This window comes from Triturus cristatus, chromosome 6 (genome assembly GCF_964204655.1).
Source record: "Triturus cristatus chromosome 6, aTriCri1.1, whole genome shotgun sequence".
NCBI lineage: Eukaryota > Metazoa > Chordata > Amphibia > Caudata > Salamandridae > Triturus > Triturus cristatus.
Window position 1 is genome coordinate 761,955,431 of NC_140589.1, and position 14,469 is coordinate 761,969,899.

Consider the following 14,469-nt stretch of genomic DNA (forward strand, 5'->3'; position numbering starts at 1 on the left):
ATTTGGTAACAGCACAGGAGACTCTTCTGTTTTGTCGCAACATGGAAAATTTATGGGAGATCATTTCCAAGGGTTTATGGATATATGCATTGTATGGCCAAACCTCAGTAATTGGAAACTGATCAGGCTAAGAAAGTTTAGGTTATTTTATTCAAACATAGATGCTTTGCCTGGGTTACTCCATTAATTTTCCAGCAAAGCTCTCTGCTGTCAAGCTTTGAAACCTTAATACTATAGTTTTTGCCAAGAGACAAAGGTAGCTGCCATGCTTCATTGCTGTCTCTTCAGCAAGACTATCAAGATTTTCCATTTCTACTCAGTACAAGCTCTCTTACAAGAGAAAGGTACGGTAACAAAGGCAGCTGTACAACATCAGGGCCGGACTGGGAACTAACACCGGCCCTGGCAAAGTGCTCGTCTGGCCCCTGGGGGGGGGGGTTGGGGGTGCAGTGGAGCTGATTGCCAGGGTCGGTTTCGGCCGATTTTGTTACAGGCGGCGATATTGCAGCTATGCTGCAAAAACGCCCCTGTAACAAACGCCCCCCAGGGGCCCAAAACGGACCCGCAGCCTACTGGGGAAAGGCCCGGTGCCCACTACTGCCAGCCTGGCCCTGTGCAACATGCAAGAATGGCTAGGGCAAGATATCAACGTTTTGCTGATGGCCATTGCACTCTTTGTACTTAATACAAGATTGGGGAACAGGTTTGGCTTTACACAGATTACCTATCCATTCAGGGGGATACTCTAAATCGGTTTCCCACTTTGTGAGTCCCTTTCTCATAACAGTTAATTGGGACCTGTCAGAAATGGCATCTCTAGTTAGCAGAGACTTGCATCCTGTCCAAGTAGGGACCACCACCCTATTCAGGGTAAGTCAGATAAACACCCTAAATTAAACTGTGCGCACACTCTGGTAGCTTGGTGCAGAGCAGTCAAGCTAAATTTATGTAAAGTATTTGTGTAACACCTAAATTACAGTAACTCAATGAAAACACAGCAAAAATACTCCACATAGGTTCATACAAATAAAGAACATTTCTTTGGTTAAAATAAGACCAAAATGACAAATTCAATAAGTAGACCATGTGATATGCATTGTATAAGTGTTCAGGTCAACACAGTGCTAAGCAGCATTTACAATCGGGGCACGTTTAAGCTGTCAAAACTACACCAAAAGTATAGTGTATGCTTTAGTCTTTGGAGATCCGTTCCAAACGACTAGAATTGGAAGCGCACTGTGCAAGATATGCAAGTTCCTTGTAAGAAGTTAAAACAGTGCTTGTTGAGTACTGGCGTCTAGCAGCTCAGTACGGTCACGCTAGACCTGGGTAACTGTTTAAGCATCCCCATCGGGGGATCGGGAGAGAGTGCTCGCACATTTAACAAAGAATGGAAAGTTCAAGGTCTCACCAGACCGGTCTACTCGGCTCACTTTAGCTGCTCACACTTGCACGCCGGTGAGCTACGGCCATCTTGGTGGGCCTACTACACTTCGTACCTTGATGACGGGGGTGCCGATGTCGTGGCATGGAGATGGTGGCTGAGAGGATTGGTTGGTGTCTTAGGTGGGGCCTGCATCGTTGATGCTTTAACCTGGGACACACTGACTATCTCACAGCTCTTGGGGCATAAACAGCTGATGAGCAGTGTGTCGAGGGGCAGCTCTAATTAGCACGGCAATGCAGCGCAGGAAGGAGCTGGTCTGGTGTTTGGTAAAGGCGATAATTTTAGAACTCGGTCTCGGGGGTGCAGTACAAGCCCACAGTGAAGTACTGACTCTGGGCATGGTAAAGCGCTTGTTCTGCAGTAGGTAAAAAGCGCGTTGTTCTGCTCATAACGGGCTGGGGATCAGACATTCTTTGATCCTGGTCATTAGTCACTTGCTGGACTCTCGAACAACAGTCTTGCGGCAGTGGCAAGTAGGCAAAATCTTTGATTGCCCTGAGATTTCTAGAACCGGGGGCAAGCCAGCAGGTACTCGGAGTCACTCTGGGTTCAGTCCTTGGTCTCAGCAGGGCAGAGATCAGCAGGCAGTAGGACCGCTCATCAAAGCAGAAAAGCAGTTCCTCAGAGCAGTCAGTCACAGCCAGGGGCAATCCTTATAGCACAGTGTTGCAAAGTCATCCTGTGCCCTGGGCACCCCCCAACTTTTTGCTGACTGGAACTGGTGGTAACTAACTCTGACTGACCCTGGGCTCTGCCTAACCAGGCCCAGGGCCAGTGCCAAGCTGAAAGGAACACATTAGATTTATATATAATATGGCAGGGGATTGAAACTACCTAGAGGTCCCCAGAATCCTGGGGCACGGCAGTTTAGAGGCCAGCAGCTTTTCTGCACTTGCATGTGTGCCCTGCTGAAGCCTGGGGTCAGTTTAAAACCAGCCCTGGTTGCCAGGACTCCTTTTAAAAAGTAAAGAGGTGCTCGTATTAGACTGTGATGCTAGAAAACCTGGTTAAGGAAGATCTGCAATATTTCTGCAGATTCAGAACCCCTAAAGTCTCCCTTAGTTGCACAGGGGGTGGGGGCCCTGTAGAGATTAGGGAAATACTTATAAAATAGGTTTTTATAAGCCCTGGTGCTAGAAAACTGACCCAAGTCATTTTCCCCATTGCAAACCCCATGGCCCATAGGTTAACATGGTAGGAAGGTATTGATTAATAAATATTGAGAGGAGAGGACTAGCCGGACCATTCAAAGACTTCCCATAATGGTAGTAGTAAATCCAACAATATTATATTGTTGAATTTCTGCTAACGTGTACATACAAGAAGTTAGAAGACTTTCTTGTTTGTAGTCCAAATTCAGCCTTCCAGTGGTCTGCCCTGATTGGTCAGAGATAAGTGGATTAGCCAGGCTGCTTTGAAGAGGTGATAAAGAACCACTCTGCTGGGAGGGCAGTGTGCTGGTCTATAGGTATGCCAGGCCAGGAGGAGTCGTAAACTATGCTCTTCAAAGGCGGAGGGGAGGCCTGGGTTTCAGTTTCACTTTGACACTCTTGACCCAGAGTCAGGGCTAGGCTTAAGGAAGGTATGTGCAGATGGTAGGGGGAGAGTCCATGGAAATAAGCCGTCCCAGGGGGTGTGTTTAGCCAGCTCTTACCTCATTGCTGGAAATGCAGCCATTATGGATTTGGAAGAATGATGTACTCTGGGACAACATAATGCCACACTCCACCGGATGTGGTCATAACTATGAGGAGTTACCCTGCTTTCATTGGTCAGAAGTGACCTGTGGCTTGACCCAGAGAATTTTGAATAAGTATCTGAGAGGGGCAGAGCCCTCCAGATCTGCTGCTTGAAACTTACTTGAAGCAAGACGTGCCCTGCTGCGAAGTTCTGCTGTGCAAAGACTTCTAAGGCCTGACCTCTGAAAACTGCGCCATCTGAAAACTGCAGCCCTGTGGATTACCTTGCTACAAAAGGACTAAGAAGTAGACTCCCTGCAAGCTACAGGTTAACAGAGCTCACCTAGACATCCCCACAAAGAATCCCCAGCCTGGAGTACCAGTGGATTTGAAAGGGTTTTGTTCAAGTGGATTGCGGAATTGAAGTTTCACACTTTCAAGGACCCTCTTGGAGATTCCAGAACCTTGGACTGTGTGTTGGATACTTTGGAACCCGCAAGCAGAACTTCAGGAAGGAGTTCTAACTGGACCTAGCCTGCTGGAGAAGGCTTCACAGTGGTGAGATATTCTTCAGAACCGTTTCTAAAGGTGTGTCCCTGTCAGAGAAAACGAAATGACTAAAAGGGGCACTGTTGGTTTCTAAGCCCTAGAAAGTGACTAATCTTTAAAAATTCATATCTCTGGTTCCCTACAGTGGATTTTTTTCGTTTTGGTGTCATTTAAAAGATAAAAATATTATATATTTTTATAAATTGGTGTTGGATTTTTATTTTGTGTTGTCTTAATTATTTACTGAAATGGTGTTTTTGAATGCTTTACATACCAGTCTTTGAAGTTAAGCCTGTCTGCTCGCAGCCACGTTACCAAGGGTTGAGCATAGGAATAATTTTCTAAGACCTATGCTGGGTCCTATTATGTGTTGGTGGCCTTATTGCTAGTGGCAGACCGACATTTGCCCCTACCAATAACCCACCTTCCAACACACAGCTCCCTAGTACTTCTACCATAAAGTGCTCGTTATACTTGGCATCTTTTGGCGTGTTTCCCATTACTTTTTACTTTTTGACCTCCTGGTTTTGACTCTGTTTGCTGGTTTAGGGTCTCTGCATACTTTCTCACTGCTCTTCAGTGTTAAAGTGCAAGTGCTCCTGTTGTAAATTGTTGTTATGGATTGATGTTTCCATGATTTGCTGATTTGATTTAGTAGACAGTCCCTAGTACAGTGCGCTGTGTGCCCAGGGCCTGTAAATCAAATGCTGCTAGTGGGCTTGCAGCGCTGGTTGTGCCACCCACGCAAGCAGCCTGTAAATGTAACTCTGGCCTACTATTGCAGAGCCTGTGTGCAGTCTGGTACTGCCATGTCGACTTGGCCAGGCCTTAACCTTTCCATTTCTTCCATATGTCACCCCTAAGGTAGGCCCAAGGTACGCCTGTGGGCAGGGTGCAGTGTATGTAAAAGGTAGGACATGCCCTGGTGTGTGTGGCATGTCCTGATAGTGAATTACTGCCAATTTTGTTTTCACTATTGCAAGGCTACCTGTTCCAATAGGATAGAATGGGGAGTTTGTTTATAACATCTTATAAATATAACTACCCCCGAGAACAAGGTAGAAAAAATAAAGTTTAGTATGGCTGAAATAAGAATCTAAAGAGGCATCTTTTAGTAAAGTTGATTTTTTACGTTCTGTGTTTGAAAATACCTACTTTTAGAAGGTAGGCATTTTCTTGCTTTGCCATCCAGTATGCCTCTGCTGGGTTTGTGGATTGACTGTCTGGCTTTGGGATGACATGGGCTGGGGAAGAGCGGTAGTTCCAGTGAGTATAGATGGGTCAAGGATGGGCTGAATGGACCTGGGCTGCATTTATAGTAGGGGGAGGAGATCTCCTTTCACCTGAATGGACCTTGTCTTCCTCTGACAATGCTGTCTCCACCTCCTGCAGGAAGCTGCACCAGAAAGGACAGAACTGGTTCTGGCTGGACACCCTCTGCCCCCAGAGAACAGAGGATTTTGGGCTATAAAAAGTGGTGCCCAAACCACTAAACGTTTGAACTCTTTTGGACCAAGAAGACTGCCAAGAAGAGCTGGAGAAGCTGTTAAGAGGAACTACAACTTTGCAGAGTGCTTTGTTGGCCTGCAGTGGCTGATACTGTCTTGGGCAGTGAAAGGACTGGACTGGACTTTCTATAACTTCTTTCAGTTTCTCCAAGGGCTTGAGGTAGAGCTTGTCCCCTGTCCGAGAAGTCTCAGGAACAGCAAAGACTTCAAGTTCTTCTGCCATCAGCACTGGGGACTGTGTTTTGTTCTGCAACAGAAGAAAAAGCAACCAGATGCAGTCTACAATGCCACTGCCGACAGTTTCCTGAGGAATCCGCAGAGAACGCCACACCGCAACCCTGGTCCCAGAGACTCCACCTGATGCCGCCACTGAGCCTCTGCTTGCACCGCGACCTGTGGGCACTGCACTCCGCACTGACTCACTTCATGCTGTCACCCTGGTATACCAGACGCCTCTGCTCCACGCTGGCATCGACTCCGCTGCTTGCACCGTGGTTCGAGGGCATCGCTCATAAGTTACACGACGCACTGTCCTCATCCCGCACCACAGCCTTGGCCTACCGATGCTGGCACCATTGACTCCAGTTCCTCAGCCAACAGCGCTTCAGCAACGACAACACTGCTGCTTGCACTGTGATCTGCCAGCACCACGACTAGCACTGCATCACTTTGCACTGCAGCCCTTCGCACTGCAGCCCTTGTCTCACTGATGCACTGGACGTCTGCCGCCAACCTGCTGCCTGCACTGTGGCCTGAGGGCACTGCACGCCGCACCTCTGTTCTTCGCACCGCAGAATCCGATGCCTACCGACGCCAGCGCTCCTGGCTTCAACTGTGAGAAGTTCGATCTGCAATGTGTGCGGCTTCTAGGGCCTGACAACTCCTGCACCGACCTCCGGAGCAGACGCTTGCAGATGCCTGTGCTCAGAGCTCATCGAGAGTTGGCCGACTGCCTCCATTTCTAAAGGTACTGTTTTGCGGGTCTTCCTAACACCGTAGCTGGCCCGCGACGCCACCGTCTGCCAGAACTGTTTGGAATGTATTGTTCACGACTCCGTAATAGCCACAGACTGAGCAATCGACTTCAAGGAACTGTTTCAGGTTTATTTTGATAACTGAAGATTTCTAAGTACTGTATTGTGGATTTTTATCGTTTTTAGTCTTGTTTTAAGTATATAAAATATTGGATACTTTTCTAAACTGTTGTGGTGTCCTTTTGTAGTGCTTTCACTGTATTACTGTTGATTATGTGCAAATGCTTTACACACTGCCTCTAAGATGAGCCTGACTGCTCATGCCAAGCTACCAAGGGGGTGAGAAGGGGTTATTTTAGGAGTGTAACTCCCTTTTCCTGACTAGCAGGAAGGGTCCCTACTTAGACAAGGTGCGAAACATTGCCAAATAGAGACTCCCATTTCTAACGGTGCCTTTGATGTAGGGGGTAACTTCAAAGGAACTATCTGAAGTGCACAAGGATCCCTTTTCAGTCTAGCCCTGCCTCCAGACTACCAGAAGGGGGTTAATCAGCCCTTTTGTGTGAGGGCATGACACAACCTATTCAGATGTAAGTGTGAGGTGGGGGAAGGCTATCGGTATGCAGCTAAATCCCCTGTCACACATGGGCCTTCCTCTGTTGTGGCTGTCTAGAGGGAATGCACAAAATGTAGCAATCACTTATTTCAAAAGTGTATTGGAGACAGGCTGCAGGTATACAGAGCAAAGTTAAGAGCAAGGAAATATCCACTTTCTTATGTGACTCCTTCCCTTACTTTGATTGGTGGAACACCTAAATATGTGGTTGGGACCATGTCTGACACCCATTGGCGTCCTGGTCAGTTGCAATATTTGGTAGCATGGGAGACTGGAATGAGATCTTGGATAAGACCAGGGGACCAGTTTAATTTGTCCATTTCTTGACCCAGGGTAGGGGAAATGTTTGGGTGGAGTGCTGGTACTGTAAGGTTGTAAGATCAGTTTGGGCACAAGAGACTTATGAACTTAGAATAGATGGCATACAGAACAGTGTTTTGTTTGTCTCTTCACGTTTCAATATAGTTCACACTCTGCTTGTTCGCCAATACACCTTTGTTTTTTCCCTTTTTCAGTTCCATTATGTTCCCTTCGGTCCTCTGGTCCCTTTTTAGGTCTCGCCTGACCCAGCGCATGCGCTGGTCTGGCGACTTATTGAGAGGGCTCCAAAAAGTGCTACCAGGCCAGCCTAGAGCTACAGTGCACGGGCAGCGCTTTACCGCGATTACCTTCACTTTCGCAGCCGCTTTGATGTTTGAGCGTGATCGCGATCACTTTCACTTTCGCGGATGCTTGGCATAGCCAATAGGTCTCGCTTTTGGGACCTTATAAGTATTTAGTTATGCAACTGTTGCATGGCTAAACACTTAGAAGGTCCCAAAGGCGAGACCTATTGGCTATGCCAATGCTTGTTGTTTTTGAATCCTGCTTTCCTACAGTCTTGTCAGTTTATCTCCTTGTCTAGGCATTCTCTCTACCCAGTGCAGTGTGGGTTTCCATCTTCAATGTAGGGTTTGTGGTACGTTGATGTTATGTCTACTTCTATGATGAGACTGAGGTATTAGCCTCAACATCCCACATTCTCAAAATAGTCTATGGCAACCCTGACCCCTTGGCCCATGCAGGGTGGCCCAAAGGGACTGCTCGATGGTGTGCAGAAAAAAAAAAACTTATGAATGTGTGTGTCAGGACCACAAGATCCAGTGAGGGTCTGTGGTACGGTGGTGGGTTTCACATATAAAGCTTCTCCATCATGGCATTGCAGTCCTGTGCAAACTAATCTGTACCAACCCCAGCAAATTAGGCTTGCAAAGGAAAATGACAACTAGGTGTAAAAGCTTGTGGGCTGGCCACCAGGTGAGGGGTGGGTGTAGTGCTTGGCCGGAGGACAGGCCCTGTGGCAGCCGTCCCCTGTGCATAGCCCTCCAGCACAGTGAAAGGGTAGAAGATGGACATGGCCAGAGGCCAGGCCCTGTGGTCCGCTCTCTGTATGGTCAAAGGCTGTGTGAAGGAGAGTGGCTGGCTGCATGTGGAGGGGTAGGTGCAGGGCTAAGCCCTGTGGCCAGTCCTCCACCTGGCTGTAGAGGGGTGGGCATATGGGTTGGCCGGAGGTCATTCGAGGAGAAATGTGAGTAAGAGTACCATAGACTAGGTCATCAGTGAATTATTCCATGATGTTTAACAGGTCATAAGCGGTGTAATATGTGGTAGTGAGCAGTGCATGATAGGGATCCAAGTTCTAGTTAGTTTGCAAAACTATATTTAGTGAATTGTAATGTTTTTTCATTTTTTTAAAGTTTTTATTTCAACTCGTAGCTATAACGTTACCCTTTGGTGTTTTTTTTTTTTTCTAAAGTGGAAAAATATATATGGTAAATTTTATAATTTTTAGGAAAAAATATATTAAATGTAACTAATATAAAGTTAAATAGGGTAATTCGGAATTAAAACTGAAGGCAGTATATTAACATAAAACAGTTCAATATCGTAACTTAATTTTTATAAAAAAACAAATCGATATAAAGATGTACTTTTTCATAAACTAAGGCTTTTGCTTGGCTCTACATGGTTTGTTTTCTCACCCACAGGTGGCATGAGTGAACTGTTCCAATGCTTGAATATAAGACAGGTTATTATAGCCCCTCAGGACCCCATGCAGGGGAAATGGAGTCAAATGCTTTTGGTTTACTAACAGTCCCTAAACAGTGATCCAGAGGCACTGTGCTGATTGGACACAAGCCTATCTTGTTCTTCTCAATATATCACACACCACTGCACATACAAAAAAAATACTTTTTCTAAAAAAAGTTTTATTTCAAGTGTCAACGTGTTGCTTATCACATCTAAAATAACCACACAATATCCTAGTAACCGCACAAACCAATGTTGCGAATAACGAGAATACAATGAACATTTCTACCATAATTAAAATCTCATCTAAAAACCTAACACCCGTGTAAACCTGCTTTTATACACTACACTAGGAGAGCATGTAACCGTGTAACTTGCATCAAGAGTTTCTTATGGAGAATCGACGCACTGCATACCTGTTTACAGTAAAGCGCTGTAGTTGTCAAAGTTGGTGATGCTGCATTCGCTGTGAAAAACAAACCTGCAGTGCATCAGCTCCTCTCTTCTGTACTTGGCTTAATCAGTCTTCAGTGGAAAGTGCGATACGGCAGCATCTCCGGCAGTCGAGATCTTTGCTGGCAGTATCTTGCACAATAATCTGGGGCGAGGGACCTCTCCTCCCAAGCAGCCAAGCAGGAGTCCCTTATTTACTGTATCTTATCTAAGATTGGAATTTCGGTTATAACTTCTGGGGTGTCCTACATAACCTATGTGCATAAAGGTGCTATTCTTCGATGCATCCTTATAAACAAATAAGGTAAAAAAAACATCATTGCAAACCTCACTGTTTTGGCTATTATTCTTGTCTGGCCTTGAAATAGAAAAAACAAGCTGATATTGCATAAGGTGTCTTGTTAATGTCATGGAGTGACTAAACACTTTCACAGGTTTTTGGAAAGATCAGGACAGACTGCCTCTGCGACAATGGCAGACATTTTGATTCTGCAAAAATAAAGAAAATAAAGTCTTGGTCACGCTCAAGATGGAGTTGGGCCTTATGCCCTTTATGTCCATACTAATTTAAAAAAAATTACAATTTAAATTTTCTTCCATGATGAGCAGTAAAAGCATTCCTGATGTAAATGTTTCTACCGATGTAATGACTTCCAATTTAATGGACAGTTTGTAGAACTAGTCTGGCATGCTTTTTAATGAAAGTGCATGTGACCACTTAAAATATGGTTTTATGAAAATACCCTGGTTGAGCAAATAATTTGGGGACATGATTTTTGCATGAGCCCGAGAGGCCAGCTATTGAAGAGATACAGGCCAGTTTAGAGGTTTTTCTACTTTCAGATCTCAAGGTAAGTGCAGACATTTTAAGTCCCGCTTGGTCTGTTTTTGAAGAGTGCTGACCACCAGCCGACCCCATAATGAAGCCAAACCGTCCCTTAAAGTGGTGCCAATTAAAAGATGGCGGATCCTTGCTCGTTAAATAGTCTGCTGGGAGGTTGTTGATGGGGAGTGTGTGGTGCTGAAAAAGGCTCATAGTGGTATAGCACAATGGGAGGTGTTCTGGCAGGAGTGGGGACTCGGAGGAAATTGGAGAGTGAGTCGTCTGGATGGCTGGCAAGGGTGCTGGTGAAAGTCCCCAGGGAAAGGCGGGGTGAGATGTTGAGGGCCATTGAAACTCAAGTCTGCTGCATGAGAGTGGGATGGTGAAATGTTCTAGACGGTACATGAAAAACAGAAATAAGAGAAACCAGACTTTGTTTTCAAAAATGTCAATTTTTCTTTTTTTTTACCTTCCTCGAGAAAGATGTAGTAGCTAAGCAAGAGGGCCTGGAACATGGAGAGCTGGCCAATGGGCAGAAAGTACATGAACTGATAGCTGTGAAACCTTTTTTTGCTTGCTTCCGCATGGAGCACATGTTCTTTGCTGTTGGAATTTCCCTTTAAGTCACACTATTTGCAGGACAAATTTAGATGGTATGTTCCTACTAGGACCCTTCGTTCCTCTAGCGCGAAAAGTTTTGATGCCTTTTGTTAAAAAGGCCAGCTGGGGTGGCAGGAGCTTTACGGCCAGTGCATCCTTGGCTTGGAATAATTTGCCCTTCTCCTTGAGGAATGCTCCTAGTCTTCTCTTGTTTCGGAAGGGTTTGAAGACTTGGCTTTTTATTCAATGATTTTCCGCCTCCTCCGGCTAGGCAACTCCTAGCGCCAGGACACCTTAGGTTTAACAGTTGCGCTCTATAAATCCTACAAAAACAACATAACAAATAGTATGACGTAGCTAGAGTCCACTCTAGTGACTAGTAAACACTGTCTTATTTTTCAATTGTCATAAGCCCCCCCTTTTATCATGCGTGTACTCCAACTTCCATTATCCCCAGGCTTCATAACCACTTCCCCACCCACCCCCATCCCTAAAATCATTTGTCATTAGGTTCATTTAAATAGAATTTTCCCCCAGGTTGGTTTCATATCCCATATTAAATGACAATTCCAAAACCCCTTGATCAGACTCTGGCTCCTCATTTCCAAAGAATTCATCTTTATAATTTCTTTACAGTTTAATCAGATCACCAGAGTGAATCTATGCAAGGGTTTTATAAAAAGCACTGCATTAATAAAATTGCAATAATGTACTTGTCGGGGATCCCTTTAGGTGTATTAAATTGATCTACAGATTATATTCTCTGTTCTGTTAACATAGAATACAACTCAGCAGTCCCCTTTAGACCCCTGTTTATTTTCACAGCAACAACCATGCAACGTTTGACAGCATGCCCAAGTATACAGAGACTCCCCACATTGCTACCAAGCCACATAGAGCACAATAGGTCCAGCTGACTGTTACACCCCGGTTCACCCCAGCCTAAATCATATCAATTCCCTTCAGCAGATCTCCTGGAAGAAAAGTAGGGATGACTTACTTTCACCCTGGAAGAAAGGCCACCAATTAAAATGGAAACGGAGGACTGATCAACTAGTTGGCCTTATTTTTTAAGGGTTTTGTTAAACTTTTGCTGCACCCTGAAGTAACCTTTGGTTGAGGCTCTAGCTATATCCTGACCTAGTGTGTGGTGTCTGCATGGTTGAGGTGGCAAGTTGGGAGCAGGGGGTGAACCTTTTCCCAGCTGGTAAGAGGATCCTACCCAGGTGGGCAAGTGTTCACGCAGATACATGTATGGATTGGATTGGAACTGCTCTGATGTTTATACATAGCTTGAGGTTATCAAGTGTGGTTTCATTGCTCAGGAACGTGCCTGGGAGAGGGTACTATGATCACATGGACATATGTGGTAAGATTTAGGTGAATAAGTGTGCATGGTGGTCCAGATGTGCCAATTCCATGTAGAAAAACTAGACCGAGCTCCATCAATAACCCTCATCTGTGTGCATGGCTGCTCGTGGCAAGGGGCTGCTTGCCCAGCTTGCTTGCCCAGCTTGCTTGCCCAGCCATGTTTCTCCGATGTATCTGTATCTACTTCAGGCTCTTAACCATATCAAATTTCTTAAGGTATAGCAGCAAGTTGTGTGTGGCATGTTGGTCAGTCTAGCTCAATACTCTAAAAGGCCATGTTCACTCCTGGAAATTGAAGGAACAAGCTCATACCCCTACCCGCAATCCTAGCTCAATTGAAGCAGAGTCATGAAATATCCATGATAACTGATCCCAAGTGAGTGGGAAAGCCTTTAATGAGCATACCCTGTCAAAGTTTTCAATTCATTCACTGTTTATAGGTTTTAAGACTGCTGCAGGAGATGAGTTGCCTTGTACTCGCAATGTGGCCAAGTGGCTGTACCACACCTGTTGTAGGACTTGCATCATCTGCTGTGCTGCTTGTGCCTCAGCGAACCCTGGGAGTTGATCATAGTTTGAGGGAGACCTGGACCCTAACTGGACATACTTGCTGTGACTATAAGCTAAGGCCCTAACATGGAATAAAAACTATCTTTGCTCCTACCTGGATGGCTCCAGACCTTTGCGTGATCCTCCTGCCCATCAACTTCAACAGGCTGTGAACTATATTCTTCTGTAATGGCTCTGTGCTTTTATTTCAGTAACTACAACACCCCAGGGGTTCCCTCGTTGCTCAGTAACTCTCAATGTCGATTCTTAAACTCCTCCCTTCCCCCACCCTCTGGACGAGAGCGCGATTTAGTGTATGCAAAAGGTGTTGCTATGGGAATTATTTGAGGAGCACCTTTTCTCTTTTCCTTCCTGACTTGCAGTCTTGTTCCTCATTGAAATATGTACTAATTTTCCCAAAGTACTCCTTAAATTGGTTAACATTGGGTCAAATAGTTAGCTGCAAGAGTAAATTGTCACTTGCTGAAAAGCTTTTCTAATACAGTAATCACTGTTGGTTCCCTTGCACCTCAGATCTATATAGCAAGTGCTTTTTCCTCTTCTTGTTGCCACCTTATCCAATTTTGGGTCAAGAAATTTACTATTTTAGGAGCAATTTTTTTGTTCAATAAAATGGTGTTTTTTGAGTCCTAAATTTGAGTTACTTAAAGTACATATAGAAGCACCTGCACATAGTCATGTCATAGTATTTTTAGAGTTTACCCTAGCCATTATCAGAATCCTGGCCAGCTATTTGTTTTGAGAATTCATCCTGGCTGAGAATTTTGAGTTCCCTTTAGCATGTGTGATTACTACACACTTTCCTTCGCTTATTGAATTGGCACGTGGGCCACCTTGCATTCCAAAGGCCAGCATCCTCTAGCCTTATGCCACACAAATACCTTCTGCCTCTATCATCCAATGATTTTCCCCCGACCATCCCACAATTGCGTTTCTGCCTCACCAGTGACCATCACTGCAGGTTCCTTGGAAATAATGTTGCATTGGGGATAGTGAATCAATTGGGATGAAAATACAGCCGACAGCTCAGGGTGTCCGACTTTCATTTAAACATGGCATGCGAGCTGTCTAATCTCCCACTGAGCTTAGATGAAAAAACATGGAATTGAATTTAAGGGGACAACATCTCATTTCGATGTACTTTACTTACTACATCCATCTGAGGTATGGTCCTCATGTGTTGGTCCTGTGACTACCCCTCAGTCTAAGCATAGAAGATTACATCCAAGTCTGCAGAATGGGACTACCCTTCTCAGGCTCCCGACTCCAAAATTATACTGTCCAGACATCAAATTGTCCTACTACATAGTACATCAGCACACACAGCTGTGGCTTCTCATTAACCACTCTTCAAAGGCAGACTGATCTTGGAATAGTCCGTGTAGTGAAAGGAGGTGTAGGTCAAGAAGAACAATCTGATACAGTTCAGAAAGCTACAAACTTCAGTGGCAGTAGCCTACTGGCATAAATCCACTAGACACTTGGCATGCCCCGCCTGACCCTCCTCCCAATTCTGTTGTCCACTGGCATCCTGAAATAGTGGGTTCTCCTACAGCCATTGGCCTGAAATTGCACTCTGATACCTATAGGCCTCATTTTATTGCCTTCTCTCTGTGGATTTCTCACTGTCTCATTAACACATCTCCAATTTAGATGCCATACTTGTTTGTACCAGTTGCAAGCTGACTTTCACATCCACTTTGTGGAAAACAAACTTGTCAGAAAATGCAGATTTACTTGCCTTTCTAGTGAGGAGTGATTTGTTCGTGTTTTTGATCTTTAATTTAGCCACTTTTATATTTATTTTTT

The 14,469-nt window shown here is 45.0% G+C and overlaps 1 protein-coding gene across 1 annotated transcript in view; it reads left to right on the forward strand.

The window, feature by feature from the left end:
- LOC146817828 (uncharacterized) overlaps positions 1-14,469 on the forward strand; it is a 146,500-nt gene that overhangs the window by 117,761 nt on the left and 14,270 nt on the right. The window lies entirely within an intron of this gene.